Genomic DNA, 23,580 nt, shown 5'->3' on the forward strand with positions numbered 1-23,580 from the left:
TTCAGAGGTCAGGATCCCACATATTCTCGGGAGAGACCCAAGGGGCCAAGTTAGTGGCCTCATCCCAGAAATTCTCAATATCTTTTGGTTTTACTTTTAGTCCCCGAGTTCTAAGGAGCAGATTTGAGTGCTGCCATTTTTGGCTCCTTACATTATGATGGCAGATTTCCCATCATGGGAAGGTCCCATAAAGGGAAACTCACCACAAAAGTAAAAGGCAAGGGTGACTACCAAGGGGGCACAAATGAAGCAAACAAGGGCTGTGAGCCACTCGGACATAAACCGCCCCGACACGAAAAGGTGTATCGGATCCAAATGTCTTGTGCTTAGTGAGGGACTTCCGAGGGCCATGACACCCCCGGCCGTATGCTCACAAGGTGTCTGTGGGGCGGGCAACAGGATGACCTGAAGCCTGGGCTCTGAGTTCTGGGTGGATCAGCTCTTATGTGAACTCACCAGGACAAGCCAAGGAATACAAGGTGCTGATGTGGGCTTTGGGACCATGCAGCAGAGTGTGCCTTCCTGATCTAACAACAAATATGACAAACAGGACAGAGGGGACAGAGGAGAGGGCCACTCGCTCACCCTCGAGCAGCCAAAGGGACAGATAAAACCCAGGGACTACTCACCAAATGAACTGAAGTTGGGGGCGTTGCCAATGCGGGGGGTGGGCAGCCAGGAACCCTGTTTGGGCGCCAGATGTTGTAGGTTCCCTCTCAGGTCCAGCCCACGAGAGACTGCAGGGAACGAGGGTTCTGGCCGAGGTGGGGCTGAGCGTCATGGAGTCAACACACAGACAACCGGGAGTCGGGTGGAAGCAGGCACTAGGCAAGGTGCTCTAGACTCGTTTATTGCTGGGAAGGGCAGGCCTTATGTATCTCTCCCTATGCCCCCAGTGTCCCGTAAGCTGGTGTGTCGCTCCCCGATAGATCCTCTCATTCAGGCTGCTCGTGTCATCAGTCTCTAGGTCCGGGGCAGATTATAGGTTGGCTCTTTTGTGGAAGTGCAGGCTGTGCTCTCAAGGCAGAAGCTGTGCTCTCTAGTGTGGCCTGGCACTTCACCTCCTACAGGCTAGGTGACTTATAGACTCTATTTTCTTCACTCTCATCTGTAAAGTAGTAATACCCACCATAAAAAGCAAAAAATGTTGACTTTCCTTCTTCCCTGAATCACGAGTTGGAAATCTTCCTCAAATCATGTAATCGTGTCTCTCCCTCCCTCCTTGTCACCTCACCTTTCTCCTAGCTGGCCAACCAGCAGTTTTCTTAGCACATAAAAGGTGATGTACTCTACAGAGCCTTGTGATATAATGTACTGGACAGAGTGCTGGTTGCAGCCAATGATCTGATTTTTCTTTTTAATCTCAGCATATCTACTGTGTGTCCTTGAGTTGATTTCCTATTTCTGGACTTCTTAATACTCATCTATAAAATAGGAATGATACTGTTTTACTATCATATTCTAGATTATGAACAGATACAAATGAGATAAGATGTGTGAAAGTACTTTGTAAACTATAAAGTAAGACCTTTTGCTTTTAAATTTATTTTTAATTGTGATAAAATGCACACAAGATACAATTTGGTACCTTAATCATTTTAAAATATTTTAAAATGTATTCTTTGAAATTTTCATACATTTAATCATTATTGTATGTGCATGGGTGAACATGTGTGTGCATAAATGAGGAGAGGGAGAGAGAGAGAGAGAGAGGGAGGGAGAGAGGGAGGGAGGGACGGAGGGAGCCTAAAGATAATCTTGCGTGTTATCTTCAGGAACATGACCCGCCTTCATTGAGATAGGGTCTCTCATTTGCCTGGAGCTCACCTAGTTTATGTAACAGTGAGTTCCAAGGATCCGTCTGTCTCCACCTCCCCAGCACTGGGATGACAAGCAAGTGCTATGACACCTGATTTTTTTTTATTGATTTTGTGTGTGTGTGTTTGTGTATTTCATACAGAACATCCCAAACAATCTTATTCATCTTTATTCCCATATCCCAAATGGCACCTTCCCATAGCCTCCCCTCACCTCACTGGAGCTCATAAACACGGACATCCCTGTTATTGTCCACTGTGTTATCAGTGCCCCAAGCCATTACCCAGTGCTAGTCCATCCACTGAATCTAGTCAGCCTATCTAGAGTTCCTTGTTTTAGGAAGATCAGCTCTTCCTCATCTAGCAGCAATCAGTTGCCAACATTTAGATAAGATTGGGGTCTGCTGTTCATTTTCCCATTTCTATGCTGGGTTACTGTCTGGGAGTCTTTTGGGCCATCCTGGCCAATAACTCAAAGGAAGGTATCTCCTGTCTGGCATTGTTTCTTATTATGTAGCCTTTAGCTATATACATGGAGTCAAAGAATTATACTGATCACTTTAATCTTTGCTTATACTTTCCTTTTGGGTGTTTAAGACCATACAGTTGGCCCAGATTAACCAGTTTATTTTTATTCTTAAGGTTGTTTGAGGATCTGTTCCTCAGGGGTCACATGGGCTTGAGAGGAGCCCCTGGCTCCATTTTTTTTTTTTTTTTTACCAGTTCTATCTATGTGAAGATAAGTCAAAGGTCCTGCTTGATTGTGGGTGGCTTCATTTGGAAACATGGAAGAAATGTTTCCTCAGTGTTGAGCCTCCTCTTTATAGACTGGACACTGGTTCAAGTCCATCTGGTGGGGTCTCCATGGCCTCCTTGATCAAGAGGACAGGTGACTCACCAAAGTTACAGGACATTTTGAGAGGTGCTCCATAGTCCCCTCGAACTTAGTTGACCTTGGAGGGCAAGGAGCAAAAACTCTCCTTTAAGCCCCTCTGACCAGATTAATATAGGCCTCAAAGTATGGCTGTTAAACATCCAAGAAGGTTAATTCCACGAGTCTGGTACTTTTAATTAACGTGAGCTATGTAGATAAAGCTGGGGCAAAACCCAAACGTTCTCTGATAAACCTTGACTAGACATATGTTATGTTCCTTGAGCTAGTTGTTTGTATAATTTGTCAGTAGGTTGTTGGACTACTATGGTTCCCTCTGTTTTTTTTTTAAAAAACTAGCTAAGCATTATATATCTCTCTCATTGTCTAACCCTTCTACCATGGTTACCCCATTTTCCCCTTTTCTTCCTTAATAATACCCTTCTCCTATGGTCTCTCCTCTCCTGAGCTCCTTCTTTCCCTTTATCCCCAAGTTTCCTTGTATAACCCTCCCTCCCCCCTCCCCTTAAAATAACCCCATTTTTATCCATAGCTCCCTTATTAGCACCTGTTTCCTACTGTTCTTCTCTTTCAGGTTCTTTCCTTTCCTTTACCTCCCTGGTTCCTTTTCATTATCCTGGTTTCTGTAGTTATGTCTGGATACATACTCATAAGGATTTGGACACCTGACTTTTTCTAAACTTGGGTTTTGGGAACTCAAACACCAGTCCTCGTGCTTGCAAAGTAAGCACTTTATCAACCGAGCCAGCCCTGTAGTCCCCACCTTGATCATTTCTAAGCATACAGTTCAGTAGGGTTGATGGAATACCTTCATGTTGTTGCTCTACCATTGTTACCATCCATCTCCAGGTCCCTTTTTATCTTTGAAAAACTGAAAATACATACTGTGAAAGAGTAAGTTCCCGTTGCTTCCCACTCAAGCCCCTGGTGACCACTATCATACTTTCTTTAGAATTTAACTGCTCGATGCACCTCATTGGGTGTACCATGCAGTGTTTGTCATTTTGAGACTGGCTTATTTCACATAGCATAATGACTCTAGGCTCACTCGTGTTTTAGCATGTGTCAGACTTTTCTTCCTTTATAGGGCAGAATAATAGTTCATTATATATTATATATACATTTTCCATTCATCTGTAATGGGTACGATGAATCCCTAAAGACAGGGATAAACACGGATGTACAAATATCAGTTTGAGATTCTACTTTCAATTCTTTTGGAAATACAGTCCAAAGTGCTCTTGCTGGGACATGAAATGTCATAGTTGATTTTACTTTTGCTGAAATAAAGTATTCAGATAAAAGCAACTTAAGGGAGAAAAGATTTATGGCTCACAGTTCATGGTGGGATGTCATGGTGACAAGAGCTCATCCACATCTCATCCACAATCAGGAATGCTGATGCTCAGCATCCCCACCCCGCATCACTTTATACAGTCGGGGATCCTAGCACCACCCACAAGGAGCAAGTCTTCCCACCTCAATGAAAAAAATCAAGATAGTACTCCATAGCATGCCCAGAGGCCCATCTCCCAGGTGATTCTACGTCTTGTCAAATTCACAGTTAACAGTAGTCATCAAATATAGTAATCATGTTTCTAATTTTTGGAGGAAACTCCATATTTTTCCTAGTACCTGCACCATTTTCACATTTCTCCCAGCACTGCACAACAGTTCTAATCCCTCCATCTCCTTGCCAAAGCACCTTATTTTCTAGGGTGGTTTTTTTTTTTTTTTTGATGTATGTATGTGAGGGTATGTAAGTATATGTCTGTGAGCATGTGTGTGGTACCCTAACTTGATGTTGGATGCCTTCTTCAATCACTTTCAATCTCATTTTTTTGAGACAGAGTCTGTTACTGAACCTGGAACTCACTGATTTGAGTAGACTGGTTGGCCAGCAAGCTCCAGGGATTCGCCTGTCTCTGCTCCCCTGGAACTACAGGTGCATGCTGTCGTACCCAGCTTCCTCACATGGATTCTGGAAGATCAAACTCGGGTTTTCATGCCTGTGCAGCAAACACTTTACTGAGTCATCTCTCCAGCACTTTCCTGTTTTGTCTTTGTTGTTTTTAATGTTTGTTTTCATTTGCTTGCCCTAAGGGGATTTTGTTAATAGCCTTTCTGATGGGTGTGACACAAGGAGACAGTGTTAGTCTTTTATTAGAGGTAATTAGTTTAATGGTAGCTCACCTTATTCAATACAGATGTGTCAGGCTAGGGTCTAGTCCTGGAAGTTGAGATTTAGAAGTGGAACTGAGGGTCTTACTCAAGCATGCATGTAACAGGCCAGAAGATGGTGCTGCCTTGCTATGGCACCTTGTATGATGCTTGAGGGGGGAATGGCCCATGTGCCTGAGACATCATCACTGGAGGGATGTGTAAGAGTCAACCTTTGAACTAGACTTTGACAAGTGACTGGGATTTCAAAGCAAGTGCAGAGGCTAGGTGGGCTGGTGTGGCAGCAGCAGCAGCATGACTGAGGATACAGCTCTGTGACGTCTTCGGAGGGCTGCTCCAAGCATCCTCCTTGGAGTAGCGGTGTCAGCAATTCCTGGGAACTCATGAAACATGGGTCCTGTTGGGCACCACTCCAGGTCTTTCTACTCCATCAGCAACTAGAGACATGGGCCGGGCAACCTGGGCCTTAACAGGTCCTTTGGAGGCTTCTGGTACATTCCCAGGTTAGCAGAGAGGAGTAGATGCCAACTAAACTGCACAGGTGAGGCTTGATTGTAGATTCAAGAATCAGGCCAAGGAGTAGAGTTATGATTAGACCCTACAAGCATTCCAACTAGAATAACATTAAGCTTCTTGCCATGTCCCATGAGGCCAACGGGGCTACCTGTGGCTCCCCTTCACTCTGTTTCTCTCCAGGTCTCCTCTCAGTCACTATGCTCTGGGCACTGAACCCAGGCCCTGCAAGCTCTTTACCTTCTTCCTTAGACTCAAATGCTTTTTCTCTCTCCATGGCTTCTTCTCCCTTGTTATTCAGGTCCCAGCTCACATCGAGTATAGGTAGAGGCGACTTTCCTCTCACCACCTGTTCAGACTTGCCTGTTTTCTTCTAGTTCTTGCTATCTGAAACTAGTCTGTATCTATTTCTCCATGCCTTTCTCATCTTCCTCTCCTTGCATCCGGGTCTCTGTCCTGTTCCCTACTTTATTTTCAATGCTCAGAACAAAGTGTGGTGTACAGTAGGTAGCAGATTATTATTTTTTTCATTCTCTGAAGTAGTTCTGAACAATGAAGTGACAGCATCAAAGCTGTGCCTTGTGTGCGAGTAGGGGATGGAGGGACAGATGCTCAGTGCAAGAGTGAAACTGTGAAGTAATAGTGGTTCAAACCAGTGCTTCTCAACTGGGGACAGTGACTGTCCCCCACCCCACCCAGGGGACCACTGGGCACTATCTGGAGGCATTTTTACTTGTTATAGAGAGGGAGGTGCTGCTGGACCTAGTGGATAGGGACCAGGGATGTTGTTGCACTTTTGAGGCTGCTCTGAACAGCCTCTTACAGCAAAGAATTGTTGGACTCCAAATATCACTAGTGCTAAGGTCAACAAAGCCTGCTGTAAATTATGGTGGTGATTGGGGCAATAGAAAGAAACAAATTGAAGTGGATATTTTATAGTCAGCGGAGATGCCTTTGTCCCTGTCTGTGCTTACAGTTGTGGTTTTTAAGTCTCTTGGCAACAGAATCAGAAGACCTTAAGGACAGGGAGTTCGTCTGAACTGAGTATGTGAGTTCTCCATGCTGTTTCTCTGTCTTCCTTCCACTGTCTCTCTAGGTGCCTGGTTCAAGCTCTGTCTTTCTGGTCTTGCTTTTATCCTCCCCATCTCTGCCCTTATTCTCTCCCATCATCCTCTTTCCTTCTTCCCCTCCCTTCCCCTCACCTCTCTTCTGCCCCTATTCCCTGTACCTTCTCTCTGTGTCTCCCATTTAACTGCCTATTATGAAGATTTGAAGTTTAGTGGGTTTATGGTCTCGGTCCTTAATTTTTAAAGTGGATAATTGTGTGGTCTATACCAAATTAAATTTACTAGCGTTTTTACTTCTGTGGCATATGGCATCTGGATAGAGCTGCTTTTTATCCCCTGCAGTTGGTGATCTTTCTTTCATTTCATTTCTGTGCATTTTGAATATTTTGACAACAGCCAGCTTAGTGTCTCTTTTATCTAGCAGCTCCCAGGGAAACTTAGCTGGTCATGTCAAAGAAAGGTTACTCAAGAAGAAAGACTAAGACTGAGGCCTACGCTGCTGGGTTCTGGAACAGAGCTGTGACCCATACCCTCTCCACCCCCAGCCCACCCTTCCTCATTTTGAGCTGACCTCCTGTGCTCTAGCATGAAATGAAAGGTCCCTTGCTCTTCGAGTTGGTCCTCTGGCTTGTTCTTTGAATAATTTCACAGAAATGATTTCCAGCAAGAGGTAACCCTGAGGTGCCTGTGGATACCAGATTACCAGGCTGTTTTGTTTCAAGGAAAACTGTGGTATATAGTGAGGAATCTTGAGAGGACTACCAGAAAAGATGTCTGAAGCCCCTGCATTCTCCTAGAGAGGCAGTGTGGCACTGAAGTCTCTTCCTCAGGGGGGCTGGGAGGGAAGAGAGACAGGCTTCCAACCTGCATGCTACATGCGGCCTCCAAGAGAATTCTGCTTGTCTTCTGGGAACAGTGACTATCACCCCCAACCAGAAATCATAATTACAGTGTGAGTTAGAAGTTTGACACATTTTGTTGATATGAATCTCTTCCCTTCCACCCTAGGAAAAGGGCAAGAGAGAAAGAATGACGGATTATCTGAATATTTTTCGAATGAATGAGCACATGAATATTCTATTCTTGTCCCACTGGGGGTACCTAGCTTAGGCTCCAAACCAGAGTCCTGCTGGATAAATATTCCCTGCCCTGTTCTGGCTCTTTCCTTGGGGGATAATGACAATGAATAAAAAGATCCATTACTTCTGCGTTGATCTCCTGGGAAAAGAGACAGATAACTCCAAGGTAGAAACAATCAAAGGAATGGCTCCTCAGCTTTTTCTTGCCATCTTCTTGCAAAGAACTCAAAGCAGTCCTAATCTGTCATTTTCCCTTGCTTGTGCTCTTCCCTGGGGTCGAAGGGACATGAGCATCAACCCAATGCATTAAACATTCCACTTTTCATTGCCATTTCTGCTTCTGACCAGAGGTGACAGGGTCCTGTGTTATAAATGCTAGTGGGCTTGCCCCCCATTTATTCAAAACTTGGGGTAAATTGTGTGACATAGGGGCTCTTTCCTGGTGGATGCTATACACGAGATATAACCTGATGGGGACTGTATTAGTTAATATTCTCATTACTGTGACAAAATACCTGACAGGAAGCAATTTAGGAGAGTAAGGGTTTATTTTGAGTTGCAGTTCAAGGGGGGGTGGGCACAGTCCATCATGGTGAGGAAAGCCTGACGGCAGGAGTAGGAGGTGGCTGGTCACAATGTAATGGCAGTCAGGGAGTAGAGAGACTGGACAGGATGTGGGGTCAGGTAATGAAACCTCAAGGCCTGCCCACAGTGACCCATTTCCTCCAATGAAACTCTACTTCCCAAAGATTCTACAGCCTTCCAAAACAGCACCACCAGCTAGGGACTGAGTGTTCAAACACATGAGACTGTGGTAGGCATTTCATATTCAAACCACGATAGACTGATGGGGGCAGGGGTTAGAATATAATGTGGAATATGTGGACTTTGAGGTGGGTGGACTTTAGAGGTATTTACCAGCTGTCTGTCTGGACTGACCTTCCAAATCTGCCTAGCACATAGCATGTGATCTCTACTGCACTCCCCATTCCCTATCTCCATCTTCCCAGCTAACCTCTGATGAGTCCTGGAGAGCAGCAGGCAGAGCTGCTCTATGTCTTTGCACTGCTTGTTGTCAACTGCATCTACCCTGACTGATGCCTGGTGTAAGAAAGGTAATCCATATATGCTCACCAGACTGAGTTACTGCAGTCAAGGAGGCTGGTCTGGGCTCAGTCTCCTCTGCTGTTAAAAGGCAGACTTTGCCTGGCATTCTGTATATTTAAACCCATCAAGGCTCCCAGCGGCCTCTATCATTCCACATCCCTTCTGCCTTCCTTCCTGTTCTGTCCCACAACTTGGCCAGAAGGCTGTCACCAGCATCCATTAGACAAGACGAATAGACAGCTCCGGCTCACTGTTCCTCCCCAGCCTGGCTCTGTGTGCAATGAGCCATGAGTGTGGCCCTGCCAGACACTGGGCTGCCACATCTGGCACCAGGGCCAGTCACAAGCTGCCGGGGAGCTGCCCTAGACAGGTTGGGGGTGGGGGATCCCCTTGTGACCATGGGGATGGTCTGCATCAAAAGAAAACCAGGAAGGAGATTGGGAGATCTGGGTGGGGAGGAAAAGAACCAGTTTAAGGAGGTTAACTGGGAATATCAATCAGCTATACAGACCTTGCAAAGTGGCCATATTTATAAAGCAGTAATGCAGATATAATTGCTGGATATACCATAAATGTCATTCATAAATTTTTTCCAGGGGTCATGTCCTTTATTTAGCTGTGGGGGTATGAAAGATTAAGGTGAACCATGCTGTGAAAGTCCAGCCATGAACTTATATCAAACAAATCTGGAAGGCATCCATGCCTAATGTGTGTCCAGCTCAGTGCTGAGTTGTACTGGGGATAGTGACAAGGGTAGACACTGGACTCTCACACGCATTGTTTCCTGTTTAGATAGATAGCAGTTTACCCACAAAAACCCCAAGTGGTGCTAGCTTCATTCCCTGAATGCTTCTTATCTGAAGGTTTATCTCCATCCTCTTGCTGAACTCTGATCTAGCCTCAGTCCACACTCCTCTCCTGGCCACCCCCCAGTCCCTTGTAGCAGACACAGAGAGCCCTCATTTCTGATGAGCTGTCAAGATCATCACACAACTAGTCCTGGCAGGTAAAGGGCTTCCCTTTCTTTCATCTCCAGGGGCTACTGCTTACCCAAGAATGGCAGCCACATTGTCCACCCGTCTGGTGTAACCTATAAACCCTCCCCTCTGTTGTTCCCTGTTGTAGGTCCCTGCTCACCTTTCACCTGTCCCCTTCATATAGGGATGGGCCTCTGGATTCCTTACTTTCCCCTCACCCAACCTTGCTCCAGCTTCATCATCCTCAGTGCCCATGTACCCACCCTCTGGTGTCATTGCCTTGGGGACCCTTGCATTCCTCTCTTCAACTGACCTTCTCTCCCACACCATGTCAGCACTACAGCTGTACTCTGGGTCATGATTGTTCTTGATCCTCTGCTTTCCCTGGAGGTCCTGGGAATGGAACCCAGGGCCTTGTGCATGTTGGGCAAGTGCCTTACCACTAAGCTACACTCCTAGCTTCTTCCTCTGAAAACAGTATCCTGTCCATTTAGCTCTAGCACCTTGATCCCACAATGCCCACTCCTCTGCATGTCCAGTATCCACACATGGCACATATCCCTTGCTCTTGTGTCTGTGTTTGCTGGATCTAACTTTTTGTACATCTTTTTTCAAGGTGGGAGACAGGGGAAGCGATTCATTCCTTTCCTTGTTTGATGGAACAGCAACAACCCATCACCCCACCATGTTCCTGTGAACTCCTTCAGCTCCCCTATCCCTGTCCTGCTCACCCACCTGGTAACCAATTCCTCCCCACCATGTTCCTGTGAACTCCTTCAGCTCCTCTATCCCTGTCCTGCTCACCCACCTGGTAACCAATTCCTCTTGAGAGCTCTGACATCCACCTGCTTTGCTTTACTCCATGCCCTGAGCCACACCAGCATCTCTTAATTTCAAGTGGGCTCAGACGGAAAAGCCTTTATATGTAAAGCCTTTATATGTCAAACAGATGCTCTTTGCTCTCCTCTGTGGCCACCTACCCTGTCATTGTCACTCTGGCTTGCAGAAGGTGAAGATATTGCTTCTCTTCCAAGAAAAATAGAAGCTGCCCTGTTCAGTCTTTCTCAGCCTCTCCTCCACTAAATACTTATTACTGCACTGTTTATCGGTCTTAGACCTGTGCTATCTAGTTCAGCTGTTGAAGTAGAGCTGGCCTGATTGGAGATGTGCTGCCAATATCACACACACTGGAGATGAGAAACAAGAATATAAAACGTCTCAATGATTTTTGTATTGATTGGATGTTGACATTATACTACTTGGAAAATCTGATTTAATTTCATAATCTCACACATTTCTTTTGACCTTTTACAATGTGCATGCTAGAGCACTAAGCTGGGGAAAGAGGAAGAGCCACAGTAATACATGTATTTCTTGCACACATGAGCCTGAGGGTACACAGTAGTCCCACAATTGGGGTGGTGAGCAATGTTTCCTTCATCAGCAAGTGGTTTACAAATGTTCCTGTTGACACTGTTTCAAACTGCCAGGAGAAAAAAAAAGAGAGAGAGAAAAGAGGAAAAAAGAGAGAAAGAAAAGAGGAGAGGAAGGTCAAAAGGGTGATCTGCATGTTGTAGTCACCTTTACCTATCGCTGAAAGCCCAAAGTCAGCCCTCAGTTTCCCTGAGCTCAGGGAGGCTAGCAAATATAGTCTGTATCTGGGCAGCCATACGTTCAGTTAAAACTCACAGTGATAGGTTATTAACAGGAAGAAGAGGAGAAAGGCCCCAGGGTCAGTGCCATGCTCCTACTTTCTTGTGCCAGCATCTTGGAGGAGGAGCTGTCCCATCTGTCACGCCAGGTGCATCTGTACCTCTCTCTAGCTTCCTTTTCTCTCTGCTTTTTCACAGAGCTAATTCAGAAAACTCTCCCTTTCTTCTGATGTGATCAGCTCCTCTCCCAACTACTTTCTTCTGAATCCTTGTCATCATGGTTTAAAACTCCTTTCTTAGATGGAGGGGCTCATGGGGCCCTACCGCTTACCTCTGAACCATTGGCTATCAATAGATTCTGAGAGGGAGAATCACTTTCTTTAGTTGTATCTTCTACTGAACCCACTAGGCTCCAACCGACAGCTCTAAACCCACAGTCTCACAGATTATTAATCTTGGTGGGTCACAAAACAAAATGAATAGATATGAACATGCTTGAGAGATTTGTAGGGAGGAGAGAGGGTAGACAAGGGACTTAGGATGTGAGAGTACTCAGTATGCAAAGTGTACATGTGTAAAATCATAAAAATAACACAAATTGAAGTGAATCCCTTCCTTGTATAGTGTGGTGCCTGCACTCCCACAGTGTCCTTTCCTCCCAGGATAGCCGCACCCTCTCTAGTCTCTTCCCTTACCATTCCACCTGCTGCTATATCAACACTGCCCCCCATATCCTCACTAATGTCCCTAGAGACCTCACAATTGCAGCGTCTCTTGGAAAACCCTGGGTTCTTATTCCACCTGACTTCCAGCCCCCTTAGGTCCTCTCTCCTGACCACTGCTTTTCCATCTCACTCATTCTCCCCAAGCATTGAATATCTCAGGTCTCAGCCTTGTTCCCCCTCCCCCAGCTCTTCATCCAGTTCTTGCTCTAAATTGTCATTACAACCCCCTCCCTGGGGACTCCCAGATCTGTGTCTAGCCTGGTCTATTTTCTGGTAATCCATGTGAGAGTCACTTCGTTACTGAGCAGCGTGCCCAAGTTTAGCAGGTAGTATACCAAATCAAAATTTTCACCTCTGTCTATAACTAAGAAGGAACAGCCTTCATGTCTACCACTCTGTGCTCTAGCCTGGTTGGTGACATCATCACCTACGTGTAAGAAAGGTCTAGAACCTGCTTCATCTCCTGCCTGCCTTCTGCAGATGGACTCATTGATTTTATATTATTGCTCCCATTTGAATCTGCTCCATCTCTGCAGGTCCAAAGTGAGCCTGCAGTCTCTTGAACACAGGGGAGGCCAGCAAATGTCTTTGGCTCCTGACCCTCATCTCCTGACCACCAATTCCAGCCTCATTTCTCTCTACTAGAATAAAAAAATCCCAGCACCCAGACTGGTCTTTTCAGTTCATATATCTACTCTCTCACCAGTATATATCCCTGCAAAAGCAGTTGCTTTAAAATGCAAACCTTGCTGTGTCATGACCTGTTGAATGTTCTCAGAACCTTCTGGGTACCAGCATGTCTTCACAAGATCCTTCATGCTCTGGCATCGTTGCTGTATCCTCCAAGCCTCTCTGACCAGGCACAGCAGGATTCCTTATGCATTGGGGTCTCCACACCTGACACACTGTTTCTCTGCCTCTCTGGGAAACTCATTAGCTTCCTTCAAGACTGACTTCTTCATGAAGTCTGGTAGGCAGGAGCCTCTTAGCATGTGTGCATGTTAGATGAATGCATATGTCTTTCTCTGAAGTGTCCCAAGGTGAGAGTTTGCCCCCTTTATCTATGCTTCCTTAGAATGTCTTTCTTCCTTGTACAGTAAAGGTCTTGCTTCCTCCCCTGCCTCTGAAGATGTCCTTGGGAACCAAAGACGTAATGCTCTGGCCTGTCATTTCCTCACACATGAATACCCTTTTCATGACTGGAACTTAAGATTTTGTTGTATTATCTACCATATTGGTTGTGGCCATTTACTTTTGAGGCCATGTTCTCCTATGGACACTTTGAAAGTAGAAACATTCTGTCCTCTACATTCATAATGCCTTGATCTAGATAGATTGTTAATAGGTTTTCTTAAAAAATATTTTAGTTTTTTTTCCATTTATGTGTATAAGCGTATTGCCTGCATGTAAGTGTATGTCTGTCTTGCAGTGCTTATGGAGGTCAGAAGAGGGTATTGGATCCTTTGGAACTGGAGTTATGGACAGTTGTTAGCTGCCATGTGGGTGCTGGGAATCAAATCCAGGTCCTCTGCAAGAGCAGTCAGTGCTCTTAACTGCTGAGCCACCTCTCCAGCCCCATTAATAGGTTTTTAATTAACCTATAAATACAGGAAGGCTTGAATGAATGAACAGACTTCCTTTATCAGTTGCAAAGTTCAGGATGAAGTGCTGAATGAATGATTCAGACCATACATGCTTTAGGGGACTTAAGAAGGGGAGATCCATGCAGCTAGAGCAATTAACAGCTTGCCTGGGGTTAAGTGGGAATCAGGCCAAAGAATAGGATATGGTTAAGTTAGGATTTGGATGTGGGCACAGGAAGTCCAAGAGGTTTCCAGAAAGAACAGACTACCTGGACAAAAAAAGCCCAGGCAAAGTCACACACCCTGTTCCATGTTCAGCAAGGATGACCTAGAAGCAGTTATGTGGCCTTAGAATTTAATAGAATGTGAGCTTGGAAAGGCATATTGGAGCCAGATTATAGAGAGCTTTGGGGTCAGAGGATCTGCATTGTGTGAGGGTGACCGAGACAGATTAGAAGAATTTGGGAGAAAAGGAAAGGTGGTGACAGAGGGAACAGAGAACAGTAGGAAGCAGGTCCCTTGGCCGACCTCAGTGACTGAGCAGATGGAGTGGCTGAAGGGCTGTGGAGAGTGCAAGGCAGCTCTGCCAGGAATTTGCACAGGAGCAACTATGCTATTAATTGAGTCTAAGAAGCAAGAAATAGTCCCCACTTGTATGCAAAGGTAATGGGTGTCATTTGGGACATAGAGTTTGGAAGGCACTTTAAGGGAATGTTTCCTAGTAGCAGCCAGAAACTAGAGACTAATGAGTGGTTAGAAATTGGGTACAGACATAAGATTCAGAAATATCTACTTGGTGTAGGTAAAATGAGGATATAAAAATTAATAAGTTATTTGTGTATCTGAGAGAGAGAGAGAGAGAGAGAGAGAGAGAGAGAGAGAGAGAGCCCACAGTCTTGGGTATTATTTCTCAGGCACCATCTACCTTCTCTTTTTAAGACAGTCTCTTGCTGGCCTGGAACTCTGGCAGCAAGCCCCAGAGATCTGCCTGTCTCTGCCTTCCTAGCACTGGGATTACAAGTATGCACCACCATGTCCTGTTTCTTTTTGTAGGTTCTGAGGATGGAATTCAGGTCCTTGTGCTTGTAAGGCAAGCACTTTCCCAACGGAGCTCTCTCCTCAGTCCAGTAAGTTCTTTAGGGGAGAAAGTTCACAGTGAAGAGCAGGTAGATTGCAGACTAGACCCAGACTTGGGGAATACTCACAACTAGGAGGATGTAGAAGAGGGTGAGGGGCTGGGAAAGATGGGTGAATGGGAGTTCCAGTTCTTCTGGAACACTTGGGGTGGCCAGCTTTTTTAATATCGGCCTTTTGAATAGGTTTTCAATACTAAATATCTCATTATGGTTTTAATTTGCATTTCCCTGATGACTAATAATGTTGAGCATATTTTCCACCCACCCATATAATTTCTTTGGTGAAGTGTCTATTCAAGTCCTTTTTGCTCATTTTAAAATCTGAGTTTTTTGGTGTCTGGAGAGATGGCTCGGTAGTTAAGAACACTGACTGTTCTTTCCGAAGACCCAAGTTCGAATCCCAGCACCCACATGGTAGCTAACAACTGTCTGTAACTCCAGTTCCAGGGGATCTGACAGCCTCTTCTGTCCTCCATGGGCATTGCATGACACAGGTGCACTTGCCTACTGTATTAGTCACTTTCTGTTGCTGTGATAGAAACACTGACCAAAGCAATTTATAGAAGGAAGAGTTTAATTGAGCTAACAGTTCCAGGGGAATTACAGTCCGTCATGGCAGGGAGCCATGGTGGCTGGAGGTGCTGGAGCAGGAGGAGCAGAAGTGAAGCTCTTACATCATCATGCAGGCACAGGAAGCAAGAGAGCAACTGGAAGTCTGGCAAGGCTTAAGAAGTCTCTAAGCCCACCCCAAGAGACGTGCTTCCTCCAGGATAGCCACACCTTCTAAAACCTTCCCAAACAGCGCCACCATCTGGGGACAAAATGTCCAAATACTTGGAGCCTATGAGGGACATTTTCATTCAAACCACCACACCTACATTCAGGCAATACATGCATATACATAAAATAAAAATAATAATTTTTAAAATTTAAAAATTGAGTACAGTTTGCTATCTCATAGGTAGGAGGGGAGCAGAGTCTAGGGTAGCAGGTCGTGTTTGCTCTGCAAGGGATTCCACGGATGAGCCCAGGGCCTCGCGCTGTTCATGTATTCTGGATGTAAGTCTTTTGTCTACCATAGGCTTTTCATGTGCTTTCTCCCAGTTAATGGTCTGGTTATTCTATTCACGGTGTCTTTGGAAGACCTGACACAAACAGCCTTGATGAAGTCCAGCTTACCAAGTTCTACTTCATAGATTATGCCCAAGTCTTTGTATAACTCAACATCATTAAGATTTTCTTCTAGTGGCTTCATAGTTTTTGCTTTTCACCTTTATGTATAGTGTCTATTTTATGTTAATTTTGCCGTAGATTTGTGACAGAGTTTGAAATTCTTTCCTTCCTTTAGTATATGAAAATCCAGGCATTCCAGCATAGTTTGGTGCTTTATCATTTTTCACTGTGCCTTTGTCAAAAATCAGTTTTATCACAGATCTATGGATTAGAGTAGTGATTTTGAAGGAAAAAGTAGAAGTTGGCATAGAATCCCTCCAAAGTCAAAGCGAGTTTGGCTCAAACATTTATAAAGGGAGTACTGTTGCAAGATGATGTACCCAGCACTGGGTTAGAAATGTAAATGAGTCAAACTTGAATACTGAGCCCATGATCCAAATGCACTCTAAGAGGTGTGCATTTCTTGGAAAGCACATGATTGTGGTGCTTGGTCGGACACTGTTTGGGGGAGGCTTCCTGGAGGAGGGAATGTCTGAGTGGTCATCATGAGTGACTGGGATCAGTCAGCAAAGGTGAGATGGCAGAGGAGGAGGACCAAAGGAATGTAGGCACACAGCAGCACCGAGTGTGTGTGTGCGCATGCTTGTTTGCATGTTCATGTGTGTGTGTGCATGTGTGTATTCGTGTGTTCATATGTGTACATGTGTACATGTACATATGTGCATGTCTGTGCATGAAGTGTTATTGGCAGTTTGCTATCTCATAGGTAGGAGGGGAGCAGAGTCTAGGGAAGCAGGTCGTGTTTGCTCTGCAAGGGATTCCACGGATGAGCCCAGGGCCTCGCATGTGCCAGGCAGGTGTTCTCCCGCCGCCCACATACCCCAAACCCATTTTCACTTTTATTTTTGCTTTCATTTTTATTTTGAAACTGGGTCTCACTGAACTTCTCAGACTGACTTTGAACTCTCTCTGTAGTCCAGTTGGGCCTTGAACTTCCTATTCTCCTGCCTCAGCTTTCCAACTAGCTGAGATTATAGACATATACCCACCAGGCCCAGCTAGTAGTTGAGATGGAGGGACTGGAGGAGGCAGTGCTGTTAGGACTAGAGAAGAGAACTGGTTAGAGAAATACCAAGAAGGAGAAGCAGATGTGGTAGGGCTGGTTGTGGGGAGGTGAAGAGTTAGGATTAGGCTACAGTGTCTGGGTAGCTGATGCTGCCCTTTGCTAGCTCAGGATACTAGTAGGAGGCACAGGGGGAAGGAACAGGGTGAGTTTGTTTGTATCTTTTTATTTAGTGGGGTCTGTGTGTATAAACTACAATGTGTCTGTGTGTGTGTGTGTGTGTGTGTGTGTGTGTGTGTGTGTGTGTAGGTCAGGGGACAAGTGTGGAGTCTGTTTTCTCCTTCCACTTTTACATGGGGTGGGGTGATTGAACTCAGGTCATCAGGGTTGCATGGCAAGTGCTTTGCCATCTGACTCACCTTGCCAGTTTGGGTCTTGATAAGATCAAGATGTTCTTTGGCCACTTACCTGGTGGTGCCATCAGGCTGTTAGGTATGCATATTGATTGCCCCACCACCCCTCCAGGGAGGTGACTGCAAAACGAGAGCCATGATTTAAGAAGCTCCTAGGATAAGGCAAGAAGAGGGCTTTGCAGAGACTGTGGGGATCCAGCTACATTAAAGGAAGGTCAGGAGCAGAGGGTAAGAATGGCCAGAGAAGCCTGGGAGAGAATGAAATTGAGAGCCTCGGATGAGAAAGCCTGGGGAGATCTTGGCTACAAAGAGTCCTATCCCAGAAACAACCTCAAACAGGGGTCCTGCAGGAAACAGGCCCAGGTCCCTGGTGTTGCTATGAGCCATGTAATCCCAAGCAAGTTGCCTAACCTGCCCTTTTTCACTTGTCTTGCCTATAAAACAAAATAATAAACCGTAGGTTATATGGGGGATTAAATGAGATCGTATACTTGCTGTTCTCAGAATGACACCTGGTGATCATAAACAACAGTGCTGGCTAGTAATATGATTAGAGAAAGAATCAAAAGTATCCACAGATTTTTTTCAAAGATGTTGCTGAAATTGGCTTTGCAGGTTGAATGTGGTAGTGAGGACAAAGGGTGGAGGATAGAAGACTTGCAGTGGAGTGAGGGATGTTGGGCCACAGTCAGTAAACTGAGGACTCATTGGAGAAGCCTGGCTTGAACTGAAGGTGAAGTGGCAGGGGGGCTGTTAGTGACCATAAAACGTCTTCGGCACCTGTGCTCCCCTGTCTGCTGACATTAAAAACCCTCCTCCACTCTTTGGTGTGCTGGCTGTGATTGTGTTCAGTTACAAGGCCATCTGTGTGGTGCGTGGCGGATCTGATCATTGGAAGGTCTGCTTGGGACTTGACTCTGTCTGGAAGCAGAGAAACAAGCTGGTCTGGGGAACTGAGGATAGGAACAAAGGGAATTGCCTGAGGCAAGCAAAACCCAGGAAGAGGAGGGCAGGCGTGGAGATGGGGGAGGGGTTCTCCTGGAAGAGGAGGTCCAGGTAAGGATGAAGGTGCGACAACTATGGGTAAGGACTTCCTTCAGTGGAAGAGATGACAGAGAACAACACATAAAAGAAGCACCAAGAAGGCAGAGCTGGTGATGGATGAGCTACAGGTCTAGCACAGGACTGTAACAGGCTGGGCCAAAGAGCCACAGGCAGTGTTATAGATATGGCTAGTAAAGGCTTTCCAGTAAAACTTCTTTATTCCCCTTTAAAAAACCAAGAGCCCTTGAGGTATAGTGAACCTCTGCTGGAGTAAGGAGGTTGGTATTCCCACCTGAGGGGTCACTCCTGAGCTATTGATAATGTTGGAGCCTGGTGGTGGGGGCGCTGCTCCAGTTCACATAGGTGAACAGGGGGCAGAAGGCTACTGCAAGCCTTGGACGGATGATTCCATTGCTGGATCCTCTGCCCTGCCTCCCCATGCACAGAAGCTGCCCTCAGTTCTAGCATCACCTGGTGCTGCTACACCACTGACACTTGCTGCAGAAGATACAGAACCAGGTGGCCTTGCACTGTTCATGCACTTGGCAGTCATTACTAACCTGCATGTCCAGATTCATGCATTTACTGAGATGAATCAGCTGTGGCCCACACCTTCAAAGAGTCAATGGTCTAGGAGAGAAAAGAAAGGTGATAGGTGAAATATCAAATTCATGGAGCTCAAGGGGAGAGAGACTCATTTTGGATGGTCAATCTGGGAAGGAAAAAGGGATTGTCTGGGTCGTGTAAGACAAGAGCAGTTGAGGATACACATAGGTACAGGTGGACAGAAGCCCTTACCAGTGGGGTATGGAGGTGAAGAGGTGGCGGGGCTCTCAGGAAACACTAAGGAGAAGAAAAGACTTGGGATGCAGTGTTGGGGATGACTTCCTGGAAGAGATGATTCTGCAGGGAGATGAACCCAGGCAGAGAAAGAAGGCATAAGGGACAGGGTAGTGTCAGCAAAGGCAGAGAAGAGAGCATAGGTGGGTGGAGGGGATGCTGTGACCCTGTGAGAGGAAGTCAAACTGTTTGTGACCCAAGGCAATTCCAGATGCTCTGGGAGGACCCAAACTTAAGATGGTAATTAGGAAAAAAAGACTGTAAGAAGAACAGATTAGTGGCCATACACCCACCTCTGGGCATGCCTGGTCACACTTACTCGAACTGAGCTAGAGAGTGCTGCAGAAGGCAGAACCTGGCAGCCCAAGGGGAAACATCCTGGCAAAAGCACACAGACACAGACGCAGACACACCACACACACACACACACACACACACACACACACACACACACAGAGGATGGAAACAAGGGGAAGAGCTGGGGGTCGGGAGGCGCTCAGTCAACAGGCTGCCCTCTTCTTGACAAGAGCCTCAGACCTCAGAAAGAGAGCTTAGTAAAGAGCATAGTACTGTATGTGGAGAAACATCCTGGCAAAAGCACACACACACAGACACAGACACACCACACACACACACACACACACACACACACACACACACACACACACACACAGAGGATGGAAACAAGGGGAAGAGCTGGGGGTCGGGAGGCATTCAGTCAACAGGCTGCCCTTCTCTTGACAAGAGCCTCAGACCTCAGAAAGAGAGCTTAGTAAAGAGCATAGTACTGTATGTGGATGCAGAGGACCCCTGGCTCCCTTGACATAAAGAAAGAATGTGAAATCCTCCTGATCCCTATATGTGTCTCCCCAGTTCAGCCTTGCCTTGCCTGCAACCCAGCCTTCTTAGCCTCACCGTGGCTGCTGGTTAACGCCTATGTAGAGCAGTTCCCAGGACCGCAGGATGTGCTGGCTCCTACTGCTCCTCATTTGGCAGCAGCTGGGAACTCTGAACATCCTGGCCTAGTCCAGTAGCTGGGCCTGAGGGACCCAGTGTGGACCAGGAGCATCCGTTGCACATTAAGACTCGAGCACGCTGCTCTCCTCCATCCATCTGGCCCCTCTCCTGGGACTGCTGAAGAACAAGTGTGCTGTTTGGTAATCACATGATAGGAACATGTTCCTTCAGAATTCTAGGAGAGCCTGAGTCTCCACCTTGTCTTTGGCATCCAAAGCTGTAGAATCTGGCTCCTATTTTCATCCTAATTATCCTGATCCCAATATGTTTGATGCCAACTAACCACCCAGTTGAACCTCTTCCCCGCCAGAAATTAATCACTGTCTAGAACTAAAATCTTAATGAAACATTATGGTACCCAGAATGGTCTGGGAAGGGGCATAGGGAGGGAAGGATTTGATAAGCCTCTGCCAAATACCTCTGACTGCGGAGTGTCTGGTAAACCAGCCTCATGGGGAGGGAAAGAGGAACAGGGTCCGGGGGGACCTGCAGCCCCCTTCAATATCAGATTTCCACATTCTTCCCTCCCACTGCCCATTATTTCTCTAACTCAAAATATAGTCAATGATACTCTGCAAGTTTGTTGTGTAGTGTGTCACATGGCTGACTGGGGGCCTGCACATCTGGATTTGTATTAGCACATTGTCTTAATCAGCTCAGGCTGCTATAATGAGACATTGCAAGCTGAGTACCTTAAACTGAGCTTTTATTTCTGTTTTCTGGGATGTCCAAGGTCATAGTACTGACCAAATCAGTTCCAAGAGAAGGCCCTCCTCCTGGCTTGCTGGAGGGTCACCTTTACCCTGTATCCCCCCATGGTGGGGAGAGAGTGAATGAGCTTCTGGGGGGGTGTGTGATTTTTTTAGAGGTCCAGGAGTTAGCCTGGTTAGTATCTCAGAGTTGATTTGCCTTGGTGATACTTCTTTAAAAATGCCCACATGACCCTCCCTGTACCCTCCCTGCTACATCCTTTCCTTAGCCCAAGCCCTGGAAGGACAGGTTTCCATGACAAGGAAGGTGGTCCCTGTTTAAGGTGCAGGCTCTGAAGTCACACTGACCTGAAGCCAGTTCCTCCTCCATCACCCACCAGCTCCAAAAATGTGGGCAGGTCATCAGACTTGCTAGAACCCCAATTTCCCATCTCCACATGAAGATAAAACACGGATCTTACCTAGTTGCTGCTGGGATTGCCTCCATATCCACTGAACACTTACACCACTGTCACTGGACATGAATGCCAATTACTATAAAGCTGATCTGTCATGGATCCAGGGTCTTCTGCAAATTATCATGCTGGCGTGGACTGCCAATTTCTGCTGTCCAAGTTGTCCCTTGCCCGTGCTCTAGAGCTAGCCTAACTGTTGCTATTATATTTTTAATTGTAAAACATTTTCTACCAACATCAAATCTTATGTGGAAACCAATATTCATAACTGATAGGTATGGAATTGTGATGGTTGCCTCAAATTGTGATGGTTGCCTCTGACATGGGGCTGCATAACCCCAGATACCGCCACGCCTAGAAGGAGCTGTATAACCCTAGACACTTCCTGTCCACATCTAAAAGGACCTTCATGGGTTCATCAAAGAGCATCATTTGTGATCCTCTCTTCTATTCCCTCTACTTTCTAGCCTCAAGGTTACTATCTTGGTATGACTCTTTCCATTTCCACTTCCTGAAGAACCATCTCACTCTGGTCTTGTTCCCTGAGCAGGTCCAGTGAGACTATCTGTAACAGGGCACCGAGGTTAAAGCATTCCAAGTCTCACATTCATAAGGGATGTGCACTTTGTATTAGAGCTTACCTTGGCAGAGCTTTTAAGTGTTCCCAGTAACCATTCTTTGGCCCCCTCTGCATTTGGCTAGTCACTTCAGGTGTGTGTTTTTAGTTAGTTCATAGAGGCCACTTCATTGCCTAAGTCTTAGGATACACTGGCCCCATGCATGTATACACACTGTGTACATGAAATTGAATTTCACTGTTCAGGGATAATACGCATAGAAGTAAATCCACATCAGAAAAAATGCTTTGTCATGTTCTCTGCTGTGTCCTGGTTTTTTATTTGTAAGGTGGTGATAATACAGCAGAGCGGTAATGGGTAAAATGGCAACATGGAGCCTGGGCTTCTGGGTCCACTGGCCACAGCAACTCAAGCCATGTGTCAGTAGAGTATATCTGCCTTGATACCCTGTGTTCTTTCACCCTCTGAAAGATAAATTCAGTATCTTTTTCTATTCTGTAACGACTTTATTGTGGTAGAATTCATATACCACATAATTCATCTACCCAACATATACAATTCAGTGGTTTTTGCTGTACACGTGGAGGTGTGCAGTCATCACCACACTCAATTTTAGAACTCTCTTTCATCGAACCTCTCCCCCAAACTTCCTGATCATTAGCTGTCACTCCTTACTTCCCATGAGTCCCTGAACTCTAGGCAACCATTACTCTCCTTTCAGTCTCTGTGGATTCACCAGGTCTAGATACTTCATATTAATAGGCCCATCCAATATGTAATCTTTTGTGTCTTTCACTTGGCATGATGTCTTTAAGATTCATCCCTGTTGCCAAATTCATCCCTACTCTATTCCTTTTATTGTTCAATAATAATCCACTGCATAGAGAAGCAACATTTTCCTTGTCCCTCTGTTGGTGGGCATTTGAGTTGTTTCTACCTTTTGGCCTTTGTGAATAATTGCTAATAACTGCCATAAAGGTTTATATAAAAGTTTGTAGGCTGATTTTCAGTTTTCTAACTTCCCCCTGTTTTGATAATTAAGAATCTCAGTAGCCAGCATTATCGAGTGCTTACTAGGTGCAAAATACTGTATTGAGCATGTTTTATCTGATGTAATCATCACAGTAGCCCCAAGGAGTGGGTTTCTCTCTATTTTCCAAGTGAGAAAACAGATTGGATACTAAGAGGTGGAGCTGGGACCTGAGCCAGTTCTCTGTGACACCCTTCACATTACACCCAGAGGCTGGGAGCTGCTGATAACTGCACCCCTCTAAGTCATCCACATGATTGACACATTGGTTAAGTCCATATGATGGTCTACTTACCTATACTACCTGAATTGAGTTCTTACACTAGCTATGAGTTTGTCTTACTACTCCTAATGTTGAATGAAGAAAAGAGGTTCAGAAAAGCTGCATGGTTCACCTAGGAGACATGACTCACGGGCATCAGAGCATTCCACAGTACTGTGCAGCAGCCCCTTGCTCCCACCACAGCACTCCCTCACATATGTGGCCTTGTGTAGCTCTCTCTTACCTCAGGGTTTCCCATATATCTA

General features: G+C 45.8%; 1 protein-coding gene across 4 annotated transcripts in view; it reads left to right on the forward strand.

Annotated features, from left to right (window-relative positions):
• Grik4 (glutamate ionotropic receptor kainate type subunit 4) overlaps positions 1 to 23,580 on the forward strand; it is a 505,439-nt gene that overhangs the window by 294,980 nt on the left and 186,879 nt on the right. The window contains exon 1 of one of the 4 annotated variants that reach the window (XM_029560126.1): positions 14,701 to 14,720. The exons of the other annotated variants lie outside the window; for them this stretch is intronic. The gene's annotated coding sequence lies outside the window, so the exon portion shown is untranslated. Of the gene's footprint in view, positions 1 to 14,700; positions 14,721 to 23,580 lie in introns of those variants that run through there. 4 annotated transcript variants of the gene reach the window in all.

This window comes from Nannospalax galili, unplaced genomic scaffold (genome assembly GCF_000622305.1).
Source record: "Nannospalax galili isolate Female #2095 unplaced genomic scaffold, S.galili_v1.0 scaffold229, whole genome shotgun sequence".
NCBI classification, from domain to species: Eukaryota; Metazoa; Chordata; class Mammalia; order Rodentia; family Spalacidae; genus Nannospalax; species Nannospalax galili.